Source organism: Myxocyprinus asiaticus, chromosome 13 (genome assembly GCF_019703515.2).
Source record: "Myxocyprinus asiaticus isolate MX2 ecotype Aquarium Trade chromosome 13, UBuf_Myxa_2, whole genome shotgun sequence".
Lineage (NCBI taxonomy): Eukaryota > Metazoa > Chordata > Actinopteri > Cypriniformes > Catostomidae > Myxocyprinus > Myxocyprinus asiaticus.
The window spans coordinates 36,684,774-36,707,701 of NC_059356.1; the positions used below are offsets into that span (position 1 = coordinate 36,684,774).

At 40.4% G+C, this 22,928-nt stretch overlaps 1 pseudogene; it reads left to right on the forward strand.

The window, feature by feature from the left end:
- Nucleotides 1–2,132: 2,132 nt before the first annotated feature.
- LOC127450979 (integrin beta-3-like) overlaps nt 2,133–22,928 on the forward strand; it is a 28,666-nt pseudogene continuing 7,870 nt past the window's right edge.

Below are 22,928 nucleotides of genomic sequence, written 5' to 3' on the forward strand. Positions count from 1 at the left end.
GACGAGCCTGTCCAGTTCCCTGTAGTCATGGTCTTAAAAATCTTTTGATCTGAAGGCATATGCTTAAATGTTTGAAATTTGTTTTGTAGACAAAAATATAATTGTGCCACCATATTAATTTATTTCATTATAAAACTAACATTTAATTAAAAAAAATTTTTTGAAATTGAAGACTTGGACCAAATAATAAAGAAAAGCAGCCAGTAAGTGCCCAACATAGATGGGAACTCCTTCAATATGGTTTAAAAGCATTCCAGGGTGATAACTCAAGAAGTTGGTTGAGAAAATGTCAAGAGTACATGTCTGCAAATTCTAGGCAAAGGGTGACTACTTTGAAGATGCTAAAATATAACACAGTTTTGATTTATTTTGGATTTTGTTTAGTCACAACATAATTCCCATAGTTCCATTTATGTTATTCCATAGTTTTGATGACTTTACTATTATTCTAAAATGTGAAAAAAAAAAAAAGTGTTTCAAAACTTTTGACCGGTAGTGTATATATATCATCCATTCGACTATCTAATCAGCCAGTCGTATGGCAGCAGTGCAGTGCATACAATCATGCAGATACGTGTCAGGAGCTTTAGTCAATGTTCACATCAACCATTAGAATGGGGAAAAATGTGATCTCAGTGATTTGGACCATGGCATGATTGTTGGTGCCAGATGGGCTGGTTTGAGCATTTCTGTAACTGCTGATCTCCTGGGATTTTCATGCACAACAGTTTCTAGAATTTACTCCGAATGGTACCAAAAACAAAAACATCCAGTGAGTGGCAGTTCTGTGGACGGATATGGCTTGTTGATGAGAGAGGTCAACCGAGAATGGCCAGACTGCCTTGAACTGACAAAGTCTACGGTAACTCAGATAACCACTCTGTACAATTGTGGTTAGAAGAAAAGCAGCAGATTGGCGCTGGTTTGGCGGCACGAGGGAGACCTACACAATATTATATGGTTTTAATGTTGTGGCTGATCAGTGTATATAAATACTGTATATACCAGGGTCGGAGTGGCAATCGGGAAGATCGGGAGAATTCCAGCTGGGCCAGTCAAAATTGGTCCGGTTAGGTCCGCATGTTGATTGACAAACTTTCATCATATGTCGCATAACAATTGCCAACAATCCGTAACATCCGGTATTTAAAGGATCAGAATTGCGTTCCGTATTATAGCAGACGCAGTCTGTATTTTATCATCTCACACCCAAACAAATGAGAGAGTAGCCTGTGAGAGACCAAACTGATGTTGCGCCGCTTCACTTGACAGCGCGGGAAGGATCACGGAAGATCCATCGAGAACAGATAGGCTACTAATAGCTGAATGGATGAACGTGCTTCAGGTAGCCTACAAGATCATCACAAGTTTAATACTGACTGCAGTCTCACAATCTCAGTCAATTAATCTCTGAAATCCTCTTCTCTAGCAGTGCAGAATGATAATAGCAAAATTCTTTTTTGTCACAAAATAACAGAATACTTAAAGTAAATGAATACAAATGCAACAGCACGACACGGTACGAAAATAATGGGACTTTACAGCTCTCAAAAGATTAAACTCAATGAAACAAACTGCACAGAGTGCCTTCAATGTTGCATAATGCGATAACCCTCTTAAAGAGACAGTAACCATTTTGCCTTTGTCCTGAACATTTACATTCCAAGTAAAAGAAAAGTACAAATGTGTTATTTTTAGTCTTTTATTTCACTCTTATCATTGTAAAATGGCACGTAAAAATGTAAAAACAATCACTCAACCTTAATTGTTTCACTGGATTTGTTGCTATTTTAATTATCTAAAATACAAAGCACTGTCCATTTAAAGTGTGAGCCTGTACATCTTGAAAGAGTTATAAACATTTACAGTTCTATAGTGTTATTATGTGCCTAGATAGTCTTTAAAATAAACTTAGTTTACCCCAAAATGAAATTTCTCTCATCATTTACTCACCCTCATGCCATCCCAGATGTGTATGACTTTCTGTCTTCTGCTGAACACAAATTAAGCTTTTTAGAAGAATTTCTCAGTTCTGTTGGTCCTTTCAATGCAAGTGAATGGTGATCACAAAAATCTCATAAATGCAGCATAAAAGTAATCCATACAACTCCAGTGGTTTAATCTATGTCTTCAGAAGCGATATGATAGGTGTGGGTGAGAAACAGATCAATATTTAAGTTTTTTTTTTTACTATAAATTCTCCTCCCTGCCCTGTAGGGGGCGATATGCTTATGTAAATCACCAATAACAGAAGAAGAACTCATAAGAGAGAAGAGTGCTTATGAAAGTGAAAGTGGAGATTTATAGTAAAAAATGACTTAATTATTTATCTGTTTCTCACTGCTTCTCATTTACTTGCACTGAATGGACCAGCAGTTCTTCTAAACATCTTCATTCATGTTCTGCAAAAGAAAGTCACACACATCTAGGATGGCATGAAAGTGAGGAAATTATCAAATATCCCTTTAACATTCACTTATTTTTACAACACATACAATGATGTCTTATGACAAAGTGAAAATCTTAGTGAATGCCGTATGTGGTATAATGACATGGAGAGCTTAAATAATTTTCAAGTAATTACATATATTGCACATTTTTGCTGTGATCTTTTTTTATTGTTATCATCTTCACCTCCAACCCCCCTTTTGGGTATGGGCTGACTTGGACATGACATCCCGGGCTGAATATGAATCCCACTCCGGCCCTGGTATATACTGTTGTGACGAGGAGGAGGGCGTGGCCGGTCATATGTATGTATGTACTGTATACTGTTGTTAAAAACAATCATCCTTCATAATCACACCTGATAAAGTAAAGTTGATTTGAAAGGTGTTTGCAGAAAAAGTTAACTCTTGCATCGTATTATTTGTTAGGATTTTAAGGACCTCAACTAAGCAGAATTTCTCCTTTGCCATTTTCAGATAACAGCTAAAAGAAGTCTGAATTCTCAAGTAGTGGTTTTCAACAGGTGGGTTGCTACTCACAAATGGGCCTCAGGGTTGACCTGACAGAGCAGCAGACAAAAAACAAAAACAAAAAACAAAATAAAAAATACTTTACTCATGCAATTTAAATTCCTTTGAAGAACTTTTATTCTGTGCTGGGTTACCACATGATGTCCACAGTAAAATCTGGGTCCTAATGCATAACCAGCTGAGAACCACTGAGTAGAGAGAAGCAATTATAAAGCATGGTTGATCCTGTTTCTAGGCTCTAACATCTGCACTTCTAGAGGAGTGAGCACTTGTAAAGAATGTCTGTCTATCCATCCAACATGTGCCTGGTGCTCTCAGGAGGTAATAGACACAAATTCATACAGTACACCAGGAAACACACACACATAAATACAAATTTACATACTACTAGCAAATGGCTGCTTAAATGGACTAACTTTTAAAAATACCATAATGCATCTGTATGTGCGTGTGTGTGTGTTTGGGCAGGTTTAAGTGGTTACGAGGACTTTTTAGGTTATAAACTGGTAATTACAAGGGTATTATGCTATAAATGTAGTTTATGAGGACATTTCTAGTGTCCCCATAATTCCATTCGCTTAAAAACATATTAAATGAAGTTTTTTTTTTTTGAAAATGTAAAAATGCAAAAAGGTTTCTGTGAGGGTTAGGTTTAGGGGTAGGGTTAGGGTTAGGGGATAGAATCTATAGTTTATACAGTATAAAAATCATTATGTCTATGGAGAGTCCTCATAATGATAGCTGCACCAACGTGTGTGTGTGTGTGTGTGTGTGTGTGTGTGTGTGTGTGTGTGTATGTGGGCAGGTTTAAGTGGTTTACAAGGACTTTTTTTTTTAGGTTACAAACTGGTAATTACAAGGGTATTATGCTATAAATGTGGTTTATGAGGACATTTCTAGTGTCTCCATAATTTAAATAACTTAAAAAACATACTAAACGATGGTTTATTGAAAATGTAAAAATGCAGAAAGTTTTCTGTGAGGGTTAGGTTTAGGGGTAGGGTTAGGGGATAAAATCTATAGTTCATACAGTATAAAAATCATTATGTCTATGGAGAGTCCTCATAATGATAGCTGCACCAACATGTGTGTGTGTGTGTGTGTGTGTGTTAGATCTTTGGAAAGGGAGGGTCAAGTTTGTCCAGGTGTGATCTGAGGGACAGTCTCATTCAGTCTGGTTGTGGCTTGAAGTTTATTGAGTTTCCAGTTAGTAGCATGAAGATACTAAAGGACCGCCCCCTGAGTGACAAGGCAGGGGGTTCAGCCAGTGACATCACTCAGATCAAACCACAAAAAATCCACCTCACCCTTAGACCAGGTATGATATATAAAAATGTATAATCTGTGTTGTACCTTCTAAATATAGGCCTATGAACTAATATTTTCCAATTTCATTAATATAATATAATAATAATTAGTCATTTATCCCTTGGGGTCTCTCATGGGATAACTGTGCTTTTAAAATTCACTTCCTTGAAGATCACATCTAGACATCAAACTGATTTTTGTGGTCTGTGGTTGTATATTTATTTATTTTCACATTTGAACTAATCGATCCTTAATTGCCTATGGATGGACCCTTTCCACATTTACGGGGTTGGAACCAGGATGTAAACTATAGCAGCATTAAATTTAGACTGATGTCACAGTGAAATTGTTAACAGTAGGCTGACTTTTCTAGAGCTAAAATTACCTCCGGTTACACATGTAACCATTGTTCCCTGAGATGAAGGGAACGAGACATTACGAGAAATTGCTATGGGGAATTCCTTCTCTGGCGACCTAGTTGAAGCCCTTGTACAATAATGCCAATCCTGTGATTGGCAATGGTGTTTGAGGCGCGCCCTTTTAGGCATGCAGCTGGCCTATATAAGTGGGCAGAAATCACAATTTCTTCAGAATTTTCTGACTGAGGGACAAGAGTGCATCGCTCGAAACTCTGATGTAGTAGTGCGACGTGCTTTCGCAGTGTCTCATTCCCTTCACCTCAGGGAGTCACTCTACATTTCGAGAAATCGCTATGGGGAACAGAATCCCATCATGCCGCAATAAATGACATCATATGCCCAGAGGTATAAACACTTGAAAAATAATATGTATAGGAAGCCACAGGCCTACAGGATGGTGACTTATTAAAGACATGTCTTCAAGTGTATAAATTAATGAATAAATCCACATGGTGAAAACCAGATGAAAAGTTAATTTCAGCCTGGGAATCTATATGAACCATATAAATACACACTGTATAAATGTAACCCCTTCACAACCATAGGTTTGGAAAATAGATTTTATTTCTATTGGAAGTGCTTGTTGGGAGGGGTGTTAATTTCAACAACAGCCTACATACAGGTGGCTGCATCAAGTATATATCAGGTAGCCCGCCTGTAATAAAGGAGCTTGGGCTCACATGCTTAGTATTGGAACAATAAGTGCTCTAGACAGAGAGGCTCATGAGCGCCTTCAGCACCAGGTTTAAATCCCAAGTTGGGACTGTAGCAGGGTGAGGGAAGTTTAAGCACGTTGCTCCCCTAAGGAACTTATGACTAGGTCATGTCTGCCTATAGAGGAGCCAGTCAAGATTGTAGCTACATAAACCTTAAGCGTTGATGGAGTAAAACCTGCGTCCAACCGCTCTTGAAGGAATGTAAGGATCTCAGCTCTGGAGCAATTCACTGGGTCTTTGCCATATGAAGAGCACTAATTTGCAAACACATAATTTCAGTGTAGAGACACGTCTCGTGGATGGAGCACTAGCATGCAAGATGGAGTTCATTACCAACTTAGCCAATTCTGACTCGTTTGATGCACTCTGTTCAGGGGCCACATGTTCATGTTCCACAGCTACATCTGGGGATGCCAGATCGTACCCTGTGCTTCAGAGAGGAGGTCCCTCCTCAGTGGTATTTCCCATTGAGGGCCATCCAGTATCTCCATCATCTCCAGAAACCAGGACTGATTGGGCCATTTCGGCGCAACCAACAGAACCGTTTCCTTTTCCTCTTAAACTTTGCAGATGACAGAATGGAGGAGGGAAACACATACTTGCATTTCGCAGGCCATTTGTGGGCCAAGGCATGCACCCCCAGTAGGGCTTGGGACATGGAGTACCAGAGGGGACAGTGGGTGTTTTCCGCAGTGGCGAATAGGTCAACTTCCGCTTTGACGGGTACTTCCCAAATCCTCAGGCTTATCTGAGGATGAAGTCTCCATTCCCCTGGCATCGCTCCCTGGCACAACAGCAGATCTGCTCCGCAGTTCAGGCGGCCCGGGACATATGTTGTATGCAGGGAGAGGAGATGGCGCCTGCTCCACAGGACGAGGTGCTGCACCAGGCCCTGTCGATTTATGTACACCACTACTGTCATATTGTCCGAACGAATCAGAGCATGTTTATACACTATGTTGGAATTAAAAGCCTTCAAGCCTAGGAAGACAGCTAACAGTTCTAGGCTGTTGATATGCCATGACCGCTTCGCACCTGTCCAGGTGCCAAAAGCCGGGCATCCCTTACACAACGCATCCCAGCCTGTGTTGGACAAATCCATGGTCACCACTTTTCATCTGAAAACCTGATCCAGCATAACACCCTGCTGGTAAAAGTCTGGAGCTGTCCATGGTGCCAGAGCAGCCAGACAGTGGTGGGTTACACCAATGCGCATGTGCTCCTGGAGACAGGCATGTCATGGTACATGATGTTTGAGCCAGCAATGGAGAGGCCTCATATGTAAAAGACCTAATGGTATGATGGCGAGGCATTTTATAAATGACTTCAGTGGAAATGTTTTCCTCAGTTTGAACTGAGACAGACAATGAAGAATAGTCTGACTTGCGCACACATGCTCACAGAGTCGAGTCAAACTCCCAAAAGGAGATCTGTTGGCTGTGAGAAAACATGTTTTTTTTTTGTTTTTTTTTGTCCAGTTGACATTGAGGCCCAGGCTGTACAAATAGCAAAGTAGTAAATTCCCATGCCCGCACAACAGAGCTTCTGATTGGTCTATTAATAGCCAATCTTCAAGCTAGTTAAAAACGAGCACGTCACTCAGCTTCAATGGAGTGAGCGCTGCATCGATACACTTTGTGCACGTGCGGGGAGCCAGAGAAGAACTCTGAATTGATAAGCAGTTCCCTTGAGCGCGAATCTCAAAAACAGCCTGTGATGAGGTGCAATTTGTACATGAAAGTACGTGTCCCTTAGCTCTATTGACGCAAACCAGCCTGAGGGTGGATGTGCGAAAAGATCTGTTTCTGAGATACCATTTTGAATGGGCACTTTGTGAGCACGTGATTCAAGCGTTTCAGATGTAAAATGGCTTTTAAGATGTAAGATTTGGAACAGTTTGGAACAATCTCTATCGCGTGCTTTGCGAGGAGATTGTGTATTTCTTCGCAACACCAGCGCATCCCGTGACGGGACCGTAGGTGACAGAGTGCCGTTAGCAGGATAACAGGTGTGTCGGCTCGCTTGGTAGAGGAGAAAGATCGCCACTCACCATCAGGAAGTGGTTGTGTACAGAGTAGAATAAGAGAAGCGTGAAGGGGATAAGAACGCTTTTTCGAGAGTGTGTGTGAGAACATTCTTTATTTCAACACAACGCATAGAAACAACATTTTGTGTAACATCTCGGTCCCAATGAACTCCGGCGGGGATGGGGAGTGAAATAGCATGTGAAAGTGTGTGTGTCATTAGTGCTTTTCTCTTTTTTTGTGAGAATCATTCTTTGTGTGAACACAATGTACAGAAACACATTTGTGTAACATCCGGGCGAACTCCAGCGGGGAGGGACAGTGAACTGTCAGGGCAAACTGTCTCCATGAGAGCACTTTTCCATTGTTTATGTGAACACAACACAGAGAAACCACATATGAGTAACCTCCTGGCAAACTCTGGCAGGGAGGGAGGAATGAACAGTGTGTAAATGTGTGTGCATCTCAAGTGCATTCCTGTTTTTCATGAAAGCATTTTTTATGTGAACACAACACACAGAGGCAATCTCTGTGCAACCTCCTGGCGGACTCTGGCGGAGAATGAGCAGCGTGTGAGTGTGTGTGTGTGTGTCTCGTGTAGGTGCAGCAAGCGCATTTCTGTTTTTTTGTGAGAACATTGTTTATTTGAACACAGCACACAAGAGACAATTTGTGTAACCTCTCGTTGAACTCCGGAGGGGAGGGGAAGTGAACAGCATGACTGTACAGTATGTACAGTGCATCCGGAAAGTATTCACAGCGCTTCACTTTTTCCACATTTTGTTATGTTACAGCCTTATTCCAAAATGGATTAAATTCATTATTTTCCTCAAAATTCTACAAACAATACCCCATAATGACATCGTGAAGTTTGTTTGAAATCTTTGCAAATTTATTAAAAATAAAAAATAAAAAGTCACATGTACATAAGTATTCACAGCCTTTGCCATGACACTCAAAATTGAGCTCAAGTGCATCCTGTTTCCACTAATCATCCTTGAGATGTTTCTACAACTTGATTGGAGTCCACCTGTGGTAAATTCAGTTGATTGGACATGATTTGGAAAGGCACACACCTGTCTATATAAGGTCCCACAGTTAACAGTGCATGTCAGAGCACAATCCAAGCCATGAAGTCCAAGGAATTGCCTGTAGACCTCCGAGACAGGATTGTATTGAGGCACAGATCTGGGGAAGGGTACAGAAAAATGTCTGCAGCATTGAAGGTCCCAATGAGCACAGTGGCCTCCATCATCCGTAAATGGAAGAAGTTTGGAACCACCAGGACTCTTCCTAGAGCTGGCCTCCTGGCCTTACTGAGCGATCGGGGTAGAAGGGCCTTAGTCAGGGAGGTGACCAAGAACCCGATGGTCAGTCTGACAGAGCTCCAGCATTTCTCTGTGGAAAGAGGAGAACCTTCCAGAAGAACAACCATCTCTGCAGCACTCCACCAATCAGGCCTGTATGGTAGAGTGGCCACACGGAAGCCACTCCTCAGTAAAAGGCACATGACAGCCCACCTGGGGTTTGCCAAAAGGCACCTGAAGGACTCTCAGTCCATGAGAAACAAAGATTGACCTCTTTGGCCTGAATGGCAAGCGTCATGTCTGGAGGAAACCAGGCACTGCTCATCACCTGGCCAATACCATCCCTACAGTGAAGCATGGTGGTGGCAGCATCATGCTGTGGGGATGTTTTTCAGCAGCAGGAACTGGGAGACTAGTCAGGATCGAGGGAAAGATGAATGCAGCAATGTACAGAGACATCCTTGATGAAAACCTGCTCCAGAGCGCTCTGGACCTCTGACTTGGGCGAAGGTTCATCTTCCAACAGGACAACGACCCTAAGCACACAGCCAAGATAACAAAGGAGTGGCTCCAGGACAACTCTGTAAATGTCCTTGAGTGGCCCAGCCAGAGCCCAGACTTGAACCCGATTGAACATCTCTGGAGAGATCTGAAAATGGCTGTGCACCAACGCTCCCCATCCAACCTGATGGAGCTTGAGAGGTCCTGCAAAGAAGAATGGGAGAAACTGCCCAAAAATAGGTGTGCCAAGCTTGTAGCATCATACTCAAAAAGACTTGAGGCTGTAATTGGTGCAAAGGTGCTTCAACAAAGTATTGAGCAAAGGCTGTGAATACTTATGTATGTTTTTTTTTTTCATTTTTTTTTTTTTAATAAATTTGCAAAGATTTCAAACAAACTTCTTTCACGATGTCTTTATGGGGTATTGTTTGTAGAATTTGGAGGAAAATAATGAATTTAATCAATTTTGGAATAAGGCTGTAACATAACAAAATGTGGAAAAAGTGAAGCGCTGTGAATACTTTCTGGATGCACTGTATGTCTTGTGCAATGAGCGCGTCTCTCTTTCATGAGAAAATTTTTATTTGAACACAACACACAGAAACTGCTTGGGCCACTGTTTGCATGGCTTCAGCGATGGCGAGTGGGGCAGGGTTCTCCACCAGGCGCTGACCTGAAGTAGAGCAGTGAGTCATCAGACTGAATCACAGGTGATTTTTTTTTGGTGACCTGAGAGAGGGCTTTCAAGAAGAGAGATGATGTCGCTGCCTTGAAGGAAGAAAATTCTGAAGAAATGGTGATTTTGCACCCGCTAATATAGGCCAACTGCGCGCCTAAAGAGATGGGGCTCAAACACCATTGCCAATCACTGGATTGGCGTTATTGTATAAGAACTTCAACTTGGTTGTCGGAGAAGGAGTTCCCCATAGCAATTTCTTGCAATGTCGAGTGCACCGTAATCAAAAGGGAATGGTCTGTGCTTACCAAAATTCAAAGCAATGCCCCCAGCGGCCGAAGCAAGAAGTGTTTTTGAACATAAGGGCATGCGCTAGCTCCATTTTTCTGGGTGAAATGTCCACAAAAGGGCAACAAAAGCAAGTTTTAAAGCAAGTTGTTTTTAGCTGTAAAGAATGTAATACAGTGAAGAGGAATGCATATTTTATTAACTTGCAAAAAACAACTCTAAATCTAACCATCTGTAAAGATAAAATTTAATCTGAGAGGGAAAATGCAACTCCCAAATCATGATCGTCACTGATTATGCAAACACAACCTGGGTCTCCCACGCTGCTGATGCAACATGCTTCTGGCCGCACCACAGGAGAAAGTAAACACACATGAACCAATGCAAAGATGTCTGATGGGAGCTGCTGCTTGTCAGTAACTCAGCATAATGTTGCTGATGTCAGGGCAATATAACATTCAGAAGCAACATGTCAACTTTCCTTGTGATCCAAACTTCTATAGTGGTGCATAGGAGACCACAAGAAATATTATTTTTGCATTACTATTTGCTATAACAGTGAAAGGAAAAATCTACAATTACGTTTCCACAACTTTTCAAATGAGGAAAAAATAGAGAGGGATAGATTATCAAAGTCAGATGAGAAAAAGAAACCAAGTTTACTGTCACTCTCTCGCAGCTGTATTTGAAACCGCATCAGAGCAGTGTTAAACTAATGCAAGGGTAAAATCTTTCAAAGAATAATGTTATATATTTACACTATATGGTTAAAAAAAAAAGTATAATATGCAGTAGAAAAAGCTAGATTTACTTTGCTAAATTAAGGTGGAAATGTGTTATCACAGTCTGTGAAAAGGGTCCATGGACACCACTCTTTCAGATTACAGTAGGTCTACCTTTAAAAAAATAAGTTTTGAAGTCTTCTAACATTATCTTCCCTCTCTTTAAGATGATTCAAAGCATTTCACTGTCACTGTGAAGCAAGTTGCTGATTACCCAGTGGACCTGTATTACCTGATGGACATGACCAATACCATGAGGGATGACTTGCAAAAGCTTTATGCTCTTGGCAATGATCTGCCTCGTGCACTGCGCAGTGTCACCAGTAATCTGCGCATGGGATTTGGAGCTTTTGTAGACAAAAACCTCTCGCCTTACATGTACATTTACTCTGAAGAAGTCATCAGGAATCCTTGCCATAAGTAAGCTAAAGTTAGTTTCAAATTCATTTCACTTTGACGTGTAAATGCCCTGCTAAAAAGACCAGCAAAGATGGTGACCTATGCTTTTTACAACATCTGGTTCTCGAATCTGATTGGCTAAACAGCATTCCAAGTTTGAAATGTAGTATACACAGTTCTCAGTAGCAGCCAGTATTGTGTTTTTACTTTTAAAAGTAACTCGTTATAATATTGCGTTACTCCTTAAAAAAGTAACTTAATTAATTAAAAAGTTATTTTTATGGAAAGTAAAGTGTTACGTTACTTTTGTGTCACTATTTCTTTCACAGCCACTTTCTCTTCTGCTATGCTATGCATTCCATACAAATAAGCCATGCATTGCATACAAGAGACATTACGGGTCATGTTAGCTACTGTACAACACTCATGTCAAAACAGCATAGTAAACAAACAGATATATAGAAAGATGATCTACAATCAGTTGGTCTTCACGTCTTATTTATAATAAAGACTCCATAACAGAAATATGCATGATTTGTTTTTCCATCAATATGGCTGCCAATATGAATAATGAAGAATAACCACTGTCTTTCCTAAAGCAGCAAAGTCCAACACTTGAACCTGCATCATATGCATATCATGTGCTGTGCCCATCGACAATGCCAGAGTCAACTTAAAATGTTTTTCAAAAGTCAGGATAAAATTCAGTGGGGAATGCAGCCTAACATGTTCAAGGAATAAGTCTGATGAATAAATGAATATTTTTCATTTAAGTCATCTCAGTGCACACTTGTTTTAAGTTGATCAACAGTTTGTACAGACGCAACAACTTTAAAGGTGCATGTTGATACAACTTGAATGGAATCGTTTTTAATGCTACCAAAATTTAATAAAAACGGTTTGTTTTATGAATCAAACTACTTGTTTTTTATAAAATAAAAATGTAGAATATTTTTATAAACTAAGACATTTTCTCTGCATACACAATCGATGTAGAACATTGTGCGGAGTCACTGATCCAGAGTATTTTCTCATCCCATTCTCCCAGTTAAGGGGAGCTGTAACACAGAGCATTTCGGCTGCAAAGTCAGTGAACTGAGCGAGTATTTCACCCTGTGTATCATGTCGTGGCCAGTGGAAGACTAGTCTTATAATGCCTCTGCCTAAACGTGTTTACTCAACTGAATGTTGAGCTCATATTACGCTAAAACACGAAATGTGCATGCGCGTTACCTGACCAAGCGCGAGTTGATTGATAGGTGATGTCTGTATTTAAAAGGTGATTGGCTCTTTTACCTGCAAGGTGGAACTTCCTTTCTACATCTATTGGCTGTTTGGTGCTAGAGCTTCTTGGTTGGGCATTCCAATTTCTCCCATTCATTTAAATAGAAGTGACTCGTCTCCTCTGCTAAATAGTCTCTGGCCTCACACTCTATAGAACTACAATGCCCATTAGACACTACATCTTCTCCCCGAAGTTTACACACTTTTACTCTTGATTTCTCGCAATACAGGGACAGTAGAGGTGTACAAAAGCAATGCGTTACTTTATTTAAAAAGTAACTCCGATATTATGGTCTAAATAAAATATATTGCATTACTTTACTCGTTACTCGAGGAAGTAATCTGATTATGTATTGCGCTTTACTTTTATCGCATTACCCCCAACACTGGTAGTAGCCCACCTGTGCCCCTCCTCTGCACCATGCAAAACCAGACCCATCCATCTGTCCAAGCCTTGCAGATTAATATCTGCACTCTTAGGCAAGTAATATGGAGTGGCAGGTCAGCTTGGTTCGGCCCTGCACACCATGGCAGTCCTACAGGCCTACCAGACTGACCTGCTCAAGGAGATGGATGCAAATGGCCTGGATCCAAGTTGTTTAAGGAGTTGCGCCATGCCACTGACATTGCGCTCTGGGCTACCTTGTCACTGCCTAAGCCATCGGCAGATGGATGGGTAGCTTGGTGTCAGCAGAGCATCATCTCTGGTTTAATCTGACAGAGATACGCTTGAAAGACAAAGATGTGTTGTTCAACGCTCCGGTGTCACAGCAGGGCCTGTTCTGTGACTGCTTGGAACCGAAAGTTTCCATCTTGCTGAAATGAGGGGGTTCTGCAGTGCCACCAACTCGCTCCTGCTCCTCCTTGGGTCAACATCCCCCCAAGCTCAGTGCCCCACTGCTCTGCCTCCCAAGTAGATGGAGACTGAGCCAGCCAGGGGCGTCATGCACCTATTTTGTTTGAGGGGGTACCAAGGTAAGCCACTGTGACCCCAGTATAAATCATGGAACACAGTATCACCTTTTTAATATAACAATTAAATTTACAACTGTTTGCCAGTAAATTTATATCAGTTGTGGTTGCATTTGGTTACATTTTATGAGGTGGAATGCATGTCTGACACATGCCAGCACATTAGTTTCAACACACGAGGGGACCGGGTTTTGGACCATTGCTACACTCCCTTCCGGGATGGCTACAAATCCCTCCCTCGCCCACCATTTGGCAAATCGGACCACTCTTCCATTCTGCTTCTGCCCGCTTACAGGCAGAAATTGAAACAGGAAGCACCCACCCTCAGAACGATCCAGTGCTGGTCGGACCAATCAGACTCTACGTTACAGGACTGTTTTGATCACACAGACTGGGAGATGTTCCGGTCCACCTCTGATGGCGACATCGAGCTTTACGCTGATAGCGTAATGTGCTTCATCAGAACGTGCGTAGAGGACGTGGACCAGAACAGTACGGATCTATCCGAATCAGAAACCTTGGATTAATAGCGATGTTCGCACGGCACTTAATGTGCAGACCTCCGGGAATGCGGAGGAGCATAAACAAGCCAGTTATGCCCTCCGCAAAACTATCAGAACCGCAAAACGCCTGTACAGGAGCAAGATTGAAGGACAGTTTAACACCACCAACTCTAGAAGCATGTGGCAGGGAATTAACATCATCACGGACTTTAAAGGGAATAAAAACTCCGCCATGAACACCGCTGCCTTTCTGAGCTAAATACTTTTTATGCTCGTTTCGAGGGAAATAACACCGCCCTCGTGGAGAGAGCTCTCGCGGCAGAAGCTACAGAGGTTAGTTCACTCTCCGTCTCTGTAGCGGATGTAACCCGATCCTTCCAACGGGTGAATATCCGCAAAGCCACGGGCCCAGACGGCATTCCGGGCCGCGAAATCAGAGCGTGCGCGAACCAGCTGGCTGGTGTTTTTACGGACATTTTCAACCTTTCCCTCTCTTTGTCTGTAGTCCCCACATGCTTTAAAACATCCATTATTGTGGCTGTTCCAAAACAATCAAAAATAACTTGTTTAAATGACTGGCGTCCTGTTGCTCTGACCCCCATCATCAGCAAATGCTTTGAGAGACTAATCAGAGACTATATCTGCTCTGTGCTGCCTCCATCACTGGACCCATTGCAGTTTGCTTACCGCAACAACCGCTCCACTGATGATGCCATTGCATCTACAATACACACTGCTCTCTCCCACCTGGAAAAAAGAACACTTATGTGAGAATGCTGTTTGTAGACTACAGCTCAGCATTCAACACCATAGTGCCCTCCAAGCTAGATGAGAAACTCCGGGCTCTGGGCTTAAACAGCTCGCTGTGCAGCTGGATCCTGGACTTCCTGTCAAGCAGACGCCAGGTGGTTAGAATAGGCAGCAACATCTCCTCATCACTGACCCTCAACACTGGAGCCCCGCAGGGCTGTGTTCTCAGCCCACTACTGTATTCCTTGTACACACATGACTGTGTGGCAACACATAGCTCCAATGCCATCATTAAGTTTGCTGATGACACGACGGTGGTAGGTCTGATCACTGACAATGATGAAACAGCCTACAGAGAGGAGGTGCACACTCTGACACACTGGTGTCAGGAGCACAACCTCTCCCTCAATGTCAGTAAGACAAAGGAGCTTGTGGTGGACTTCAGGAGAAAAGACAGAGAACACAGTCCCATCACCATCAATGGAGCACCAATGGAGAGAGTCAGCAGCTTCAAGTTCCTGGGTGTCCACATCACTGAGGAACTCACATGGTCCATCCACACTGAAGTCGTTGTGAAGAAGGCTCATCAGCGCCTCTTCTTCCTGAGACGGCTGAGGAAGTTTGGAATGAACCGCCACATCCTCACACGGTTCTACACCTGCACTGTAGAGAGAATCCTGACTGGCTGCATCTCCGCCTGGTACGGCAATAGCACAGCCCACAACCGCAAAGCACTGCAAAGGGTGGTGCGAACTGCCAGACACATCATCGGAGGTGAGCTTCCCTCCCTCCAGGAAATATATACAAGGCGGTGTGTGAAAAAAGCCCGGAGGATCATCAGAGACTCCAGCCACCCGAGCCATGGGCTGTTCTCACTGCAACCATCACGTAGGCGGTATCGCAGCATCAGGACCCGCACCAGCCGACTTCATGATAGCTTCTTCCCCCAAGCAATCAGACTTCTGAACTCTTGATCTCCCACGATCAAATACATCAGCACTGCACTTTATTACCCTTACTCTTATGTCTCACACCGGACTGTCATAAATTATATTATTATTATATTATATTCTCTCTTAATAACTGACTATCAACCGACAGCCTGAATGTCAATACAGTACAATACTGTACATTCTATATATACTATATATACTTTTTTATATATTTTATTTTTTATTTTTATTGAATAATGTGTATCTATATAGTGCGTATTGTATACTGTACAGTGTATGTTATTATTTGTATATTGTTGAGTGTAATTATGTGTATATCAGATGTTTAAATTGTGTTGTGTTAATTTGGTGTTATTGTAAATTGGTACTGTCTCATCACTGTCACGACTGCTATGTTGATCGGAACTGCACCCAAGAATTTCACACACTATTGCACTTGTGTATATGGCTGTGTGACAATAAAGTGATTTGATTTGATTTGATTTGACATGTTTGCAATCTTGCCAACTCTTTTGTGCAGGCATTTTGCATACACAAAAGGATAGGTGGTGCAAAAGGCACCAGCACAAACGCAACAATGCCACAACTGCTTCAGCTCAGAGTGAATATATGTAGCCTATTTCTGAATGAGGCATTTACTGTTAATGTTGTATTCCATGTTTAGTGTTAGAGATAGCATAAAAACCCTATGGAAATTAATTAAATAAAATGGTTTGCATTTCTCCAAGAGTGAGTTATTCCTCTATAAGATAGTTTAACCACAAATAGAAAACATTTTTCTATATTTTCTATAGTTAAATATAGAAGATGGTCAATGATACACAGCAGCCGCGAAAAATAAAATATTTTTATCTTGCGCAGAATATGCCAAAGTCTCGTATACACAAGCACTGCTGTTTCGATCTCTTCTGCTGCCCGCCGCTTTTCTCCCATGGAAAATGTGGAATCCGCAGCTACCAAGGAACCATGTTTGAACCTGATGAAATGTAGACATATGAATAAAGATTCCTTCCACAGACATTCTTTTTTACATGCAGTAATCATTCAGTTTAATTATCGAATGTACAAATACGTTTTTTTGAAATTTAAATAATCCATAAAAAATCTTCTTGGCTCAAAAATCTAAGGGGGCATGTTCCCCCTCAGTTTGAATGTGCATGACGCCTCCTGAGGTTAGGCCCCAGCAGCCTTGGCCGAAGAGCAAGATTGCACCACTGAAGTGTCTTTGCCCCAACTGAAAAGCCTCCTTCTGGGCAAGGATAACATTCCTGATGGTATGAGTATCAAGCGGGGACTAGAGCATATGGACATGCTAGCGCTGGCTTACAAGAATACCCCTCTGTGTTCCTGCAGAGGAAAAATTATGCTATTGAAAATATCTACACATTATTTGAAATTAATTTTTATATTTTCTTACACACTTTCAGATCATAAATCATCATATGTTACATTTACAAACATTAAAAGATTTGCCTCAAATTTCTGTCATTTTCCTTATCATTGATTTTCCCACCGGTGGTCCTGAAATGAGCTCTGCCACACATCCTGATGTAAAATCATCAATTTAAAACCTCAAAAAGTTAATTGTTTAATTCTCAAAGATTAGTTTAGTAGTCATTTTAACCATTTAAGGAAATACATATGGTCACAATAGGGGTCAAGCTTAAAGGATTGGTTCACCCAAAAATTTAAATGATCTCATTATTTACTCACACTTATACCATCATAGATATGCATGACTTTCTTTTATCTGCTGAACTCAAATTAATATTTTTAGAAGAATATCAGCTCTTTTGGTCTATATAATAGTCTATAAAGTGAATGGGTCCCAGAATTTTGACGGTCCAAAAATCAAGTCAGCATAAAAGTAATCCATAAGACTCCAGTGGTAAAATCAATGTCTTCAGAAGCTATATGATAGGTGTGGGTGAAGAACAGATCACTTTCACATTCTTCTTTTTTTTTTTTTTTTTTTTTTTGGTGATTCACATTCTACATACTGGGCAGGGAGAAGAATTTCTAGCAAAAAAGGGCTTAATTGATCTGTTTCTCACCCACACCTATCATATCACTTCTGAAAATATGGGGACCCTCACCAGCCGACTTCATGACAGCTTCTTCCCCCAAGCAATCAGACTTTTGAACTCTTGATCTCCCTTCGATCAAAATACATCAGCACTGCATTTTATTACTCTTACTCTTATATCTCACACTGGACTGTTATAAATTATATTATTATTATATTATATTCTCTCTTAACAACTTACTATCAACCGACAGCTTGAATGTCAATACAATACAATACAACCTACTGTACATTTTATATATACTATATATACTTTTTTATTGTATAATGTGTATTCTATATTGTGTGTATTGTATACTGTACATTGTATGTTATTATTTGTATATTGTGTTATGTGTAATTATGTGTATATTAGATTTTAAATTGTGTTGTAAATCTGATGTTTATTGTAAATTGGTATATGTCTCATCACTGTCACGACTACTATGTTGCTCGGAACTGTACCCAAGACTTTCACACACTATTGCACTTGTGTATATGGTTGTGTGACAATAAAAGTGATTTGATTTGATTTGATTTTTCTGAATATTGATTAAAACACTGGAGTCGTTTGGATTGATTTGATGATGCCTTTATGTGCTTTTTCGTGTGTCAAAATTTGGCACCCATTCACTCGCATTGCATGGACCTACAGAGCTGAAATATTCTTCTAAAAATCTTCATTTGTGTTCTGCATAAGAAAGAAAGTCATACACATCTGGGATGGCATGAAGGTGATGATTAGAGAATTTTCAGTTTTGGGTGAACTATCGCTTTAACTGTTCCTCTTTACCCATCTTCACCCTATATTGAAAAATGTGAAACATTTTCTGCCTACCTTACCCTGGTTCCAATAAAGTTGTCATACCCTGTTGCAACTGCTTGGGGCATAAACATTCACCTCCACAAAAAAAAAATTTCACAGAAAAGTGCTCCATAACATGAAAGATTCATTCAGACACTGATCCATTTACGAACGAAACTCAGCTATGTTTGCAATGCAGAGCTTCATGCTTTGGCTTCGATTAGAACCATTATCACTGATGGAGAAGGAATGCATGAACTAAAAAGCCAGATTTGTATGAAACGTAAGTAATTCAATATTATTTACGTGTTTAAAGAATATATAAAAGCAATATCACACTCACAATCATGCTGTTGATCTAAACTCTTACTCATGTGATATTGCTAAATGATAATTGCTTAATTACGATATTTCCGACTCCACTTGAAGGGCACACATAAGCTGCCTTCATGTGCTATCGGAATTTTCCTTCTTCCCACTTCTGATGTGGTAATTTACGAATACGTTGTGTTCACGTGCTTTGTTGTCAGAAAGAACAGGAAACATGGATGATGCCAGATTTATTCATTCATATTTCTTAAGGAACTTTTATTTTGCTGACGATAATGGAACTTTGGTCAAATACAAGCTATTTTCACTGTGTAAAAATGTACAACAAAGGTTGCTGATATACAGGTGCATCTCAATAAATTAGAATGTCGTGGAAAAGTTCATTTATTTCAGTAATTCAACTCAAATTGTGAAACTCGTGTATTAAATAAATTCAATGCACACAGACTGAAGTAGTTTAAGTCTTTAAGTTTTTAAGTCTTAAGGTTCTTTTAATTGTGATGATTTTGGCTCACATTTAACAAAAACCCACCAATTCACTATCTCAAAAAATTAGAATATGGTGACATGCCAATCAGCTAATCAACTCAAAACACCTGCAAAGGTTTCCTGAGCCTTCAAAATGGTCTCTCAGTTTGGTTCACTAGGCTACACAATCATGGGGAAGACTGCTGATCTGACAGTTGTCCAGAAGACAATCATTGACACCCTTCACAAGGAGGGTAAGCCACAAACATTCATTGCCAAAGAAGCTGGCTGTTCACAGAGTGCTGTATCCAAGCATGTTAACAGAAAGTTGAGTGGAAGGAAAAAGTGTGGAAGAAAAAGATGCACAACCAACTGAGAGAACCGCAGCCTTATGATTGTCAAGCAAAATCGATTCAAGAATTTGGGTGAACTTCACAAGGAATGGACTGAGGCTGGGGTCAAGGCATCAAGAGCCACCACACACAGACACTACAGTTGTCGTATTCCTCTTGTTAAGCCACTCCTGAACCACAGACAACGTCAGAGTCGTCTTACCTGGGCTAAGGAGAAGAAGAACTGGACTGTTGCCCAGTGTTCCAAAGTCCTCTTTTCAGATGAGAGCAAGTTTTGTATTTCATTTGGAAACCAAGGTCCTAGAGTCTGGAGGAAGGGTGGAGAAGCTCATAGCCCAAGTTGCTTGAAGTCCAGTGTTAAGTTTCCACAGTCTGTGATGATTTGGGGTGCAATGTCATCTGCTGGTGTTGGTCCATTGTGTTTTTTGAAAACCAAAGTCACTGCACCCGTTTACCAAGACATTTTGGAGCACTTCATGCTTCCTTCTGCTGACCAGCTTTTTAAAGATGCTGATTTCATTTTCCAGCAGGATTTGGCACCTGCCCACACTGCCAAAAGCACCAAAAGTTGGTTAAATGACCATGGTGTTGGTGTGCTTGACTGGCCAGCAAACTCACCAGACCTGAACCCCATAGAGAATCTATGGGGTATTGTCAAGAGGCAAATGAGAAACAAGAGACCAAAAAATGCAGATGAGCTGAAGGCCACTGTCAAAGAAACCTGGGCTTCCATACCACCTCAGCAGTGCCACAAACTGATCACCTCCATGCCACGCCGAATTGAGGCAGTAATTAAAGCAAAAGGAGCCCCTACCAAGTATTGAGTACATATACAGTAAATGAACATACTTTCCAGAAGGCCAACAATTCACTAAAAATGTTTTTTTTATTGGTCTTATGATGTATTCTAATTTTTTGAGATAGTGAATTGGTGGGTTTTTGTTAAATGTGAGCCAAAATCATCACAATTAAAAGAACCAAAGACTTAAACTACTTCAGTCTGTGTGCACTGAATTTATTTAATACACGAGTTTCACAATTTGAGTTGAATTACTGAAATAAATGAACTTTTCCACGACATTCTAATTTATTGAGATGCACCTGTACATAAATGAATATGACCAAACTGGCAAGCGCTAACAATTAGCTGTATTTAGAAAAATTAACAAAACCTGTCATTCACTACAGAAACTATACTCTCCTCCGCCATGTTGAAAGTTTAGGACTCCTCCCATCTCTGCAACTAAATCATATCATCTAAAATTCCGAGTTTCCCACTTGAACTTCCGACTACGCTGGGCCATTCGGAGGGTTGAAGGGTGTACTTGTTTCACAAAATCTCTAAATAATTGTAATAATAAGTGATAGTTTTGGCTTTTTTCACCTTTGTTAGATAGTATAGTGAAGAGAGGCAGTCAGGAAATGACGGGGAGAATAGGGGGATCGGGATCGGGAAAAAACCTTGAGCTGGGACTTGAACATGGGTCACCCAGGTAGCTGAGTCAGAGAACTTACCTACAAGGCTGTGGTTCTGACAGTGTCCAAATACTTTTTGACTTCACAAAATATTTATCATTTTATCATTTAAAACCTAACAAACTTCTTTTTGTGAAATGTAGTAGCTTGAAAGTGTGTTTGTGCTAATTATCTTTAAAATAAATTCTGCTTGGTTTGATGTTTTGTTATTCCAACATATTCATTCAGTCATTAATTGTGTCTTCTAAAGTGTCCAAATGCTTTTTTTTTTGGGGGGGGGGGGGGGTGTGGGGGTTGCCGATGATATGAATAGAAACAGGTTTGATATATTGGCAGTGTGTTGATTTTTGAAAGTGTGTATGTGTGTGTTGTAGGACTACCCTTCACTTGGTCTGATCACAGACAAGATATCTGAGAATAATATCAACCTCATCTTTGCTGTTGCCAGCAATATGGTGTCACTTTATCATGTAAGTTCCTGTATTTGCACATATGTAAATAACACACATCCATATACAGCATACAAACATTTGCACAAAGACAACCAAATTCGTGGGCTGTTTCCTCCATTCACACAGAATTACAGTGAGCTGATTCCTGGCTCTGCTGTCGGAACCCTCTCTAAAGATTCAGGAAATGTTGTTCAACTCATTCTGGACGCTTATGCTGTTAGTCACTTTGCCAGGAATTAACATAACCTCTGAGTTGTTGTTAAAACCCAGTTGTTATAAGGACTTTGTATTCTGTTCTGCCTGGAATTTTCATCTGTCCTGCAGTAACTGTAATCTTTCACAGTAACTAAATGAAATCACAATGTCTATTATAAACTTATATTAACTAATGTTCAGAATGGAATTAAAGTGTACTGCCTACTGCATACTATAAAAAAAGAAAACAGGATGCAGAATGCAACAACAATGCTTCATTATTGACCTTGTTCAGGGTAGGGAATGAAAACGAGGCTGTGATGGTGCATGTAATAAACTTTGAACAGACTTGCAGACTGTTTAGTGGCATGCACTCTATAAAGTTGTATTAAGGTCCTAGATCTAATTTTCATAAGTTGTGTTGTCTTTTTTTTTTTTTTTTAGAAAGTTCCTGTTTTGGCAGTTAAATCACATAATAAGTCACAAAAGAAATTCAGAATCATGTTTCATATTTTCACTGCCTGCACTGCCTGCCGGGGGGCACAACACAACAAAATTAGCAATAATAAAAAAAAAACCTTCAACATTTTGGTAGTATCATACTAGTTTGGTGAAGAACACACAAATACCTATATGCACAAAATTATTACTATGTAGACATTAAAAATAGTAGGTAGTATGCCATTCAAAACATACCAAAAAGGAATGATCAAAACATGATATGAACAAGTGTAATTAAATATTATGTTCCATTCTTTCTCTCATGCTTTCAGAAAGGGATGGGTTCGATCAATTTTTTATATATTATTTTGAAAACATTTGTGTAGTTGATGCACACTACCATGGATTTTTTTTTAAATAAACATCATGACCCATGATGCAAATCTACTTCCATGGATTTGTTTTTGTTTTGTTTTTTAATAA